Raw genomic sequence first — 1501 nt, 5'->3', positions numbered from 1 at the left:
TGAGTTTATTTTTGTGTATGTTGTAAGAAAGTGGTCAGTTCCATTCTTCTGCATGTGGCTGTCCAGTTTTCCCAACACTATTTGTTGAAGAGACTAAGACAGTTTTATTTATTAAAGAAAACTAGCCCATCATGCAGTGAGGGATATTTAAGATGATGGTGGGCTTTATTGTAACAGTTCCCTAACCAAAATTGTTGAATTCTCTAGAAAATTATCTTGCCTCGTATCTTATTAAGATAGGTTGTGGTGGAACTTGTTTCTGTCTGACTTCTGATTTATATTTTATGGGCAGATATTTCAGTCCCAAAGACTTTCCTTAAGGCAGTCTTCATCTCCTTGTTCCTGAGGCTATATATTAGAGGATTGCAGAGGGGTGTTATCACAGAATAAAATAAGGTCACAATTTTCTGCACTTGCACAGGGTGTCCTGATCCAGGACTAACATACATCACCATAATGGAGCCATAAAACAGGATGACAACAGCCAAATGAGAAGCAAAAGTGGAGAAAGCCTTGTGTCTTCCAGCCCATGAGGGCATCCACGGCACAGTCAGAATCACCAGAGCATAGGAGCAAAGAATAAAGAGGAAGGTCCCAATCATGAAAATAGCATTGAAAGTAGAGTAAATGAGCTGAGTGATGGTGTCTTCAGAACAAGACAGTGTCATCAGTGGGACAGGATCACACAAAAAATGGTTGATGGTATTTGGGCCACAGAAGGGCAACTGTGAAATGAGAACAATTGGGATTAGGGAGAGGATGAGCCCACCCGACTATCCGAAGATGACAAGGCTGGTGTACAGCTGTTTAGTCATGATGTGTGGGTAATGTAGAGGACGACAGATGGCAAGGTACCTCTCAAAGGCCANTACCTGTCAAAGGCCATGATGCAAAGGAAGAAGCCCTCATAACACCCAAAAGAGAAGAAGTAGAACTGTGTGAAACAGCTCACAAAGGAGATAGACATGCTTGTGGACAGGAAATTGGCCAGCATATTAGGGATGGCTGTGGTGACATAACATATTTCTAGGAGACAGAAATTGCCCAAGAAGATGTACATGGGGGTGTGAAGATGCCGGTCCCACGGCACAGCATAGACAATGGCCGTATTCCCCATCCAAGTCAGGATGTAGACTACTGAGAAGAGCTCAAAGTAGAGGAGCTGCATTTCTGGGCTTGAGGGAAAGCCCATGAGGGTGAAGTGGCTAACGGAGTTGGTGGTTTCTGTGCTGGACACATTCTTTGGTTTGGAAGATATGGAGATGACTTGGTTCCTGCACTTTAACGGAGTATGCTGGTTCTTCCTGAAAACACCAAATTCTTTTTTTTGATAAAGTAACAGTGAGGTTTCTGTTAAAGCAACAAAGCTGTCATCATCATAACCTGTTCCCCAAGGGTATGATTTCATTTTGATAAGATGTAAATAATAATATAAATAAAAACATGGTGTGGGGCAATCTTTAAGCTAGTCAAGATACTGGATTACATATTAGGAGTAGAA

The 1501-nt window shown here is 41.9% G+C and overlaps 1 pseudogene; it reads right to left on the bottom strand.

The window, feature by feature from the left end:
- Positions 1–275: 275 nt before the first annotated feature.
- Positions 276–1228, bottom strand: LOC117797280 (annotated as a pseudogene).
- Between the last annotated feature and the right edge of the window lie 273 nt (positions 1229–1501).

Source organism: Ailuropoda melanoleuca, chromosome 20, assembly GCF_002007445.2.
Source record: "Ailuropoda melanoleuca isolate Jingjing chromosome 20, ASM200744v2, whole genome shotgun sequence".
NCBI lineage: Eukaryota > Metazoa > Chordata > Mammalia > Carnivora > Ursidae > Ailuropoda > Ailuropoda melanoleuca.
The sequence above is the reverse complement of the archived record's forward strand: the minus strand, read 5'-3'. Positions and strand labels throughout refer to the sequence as shown.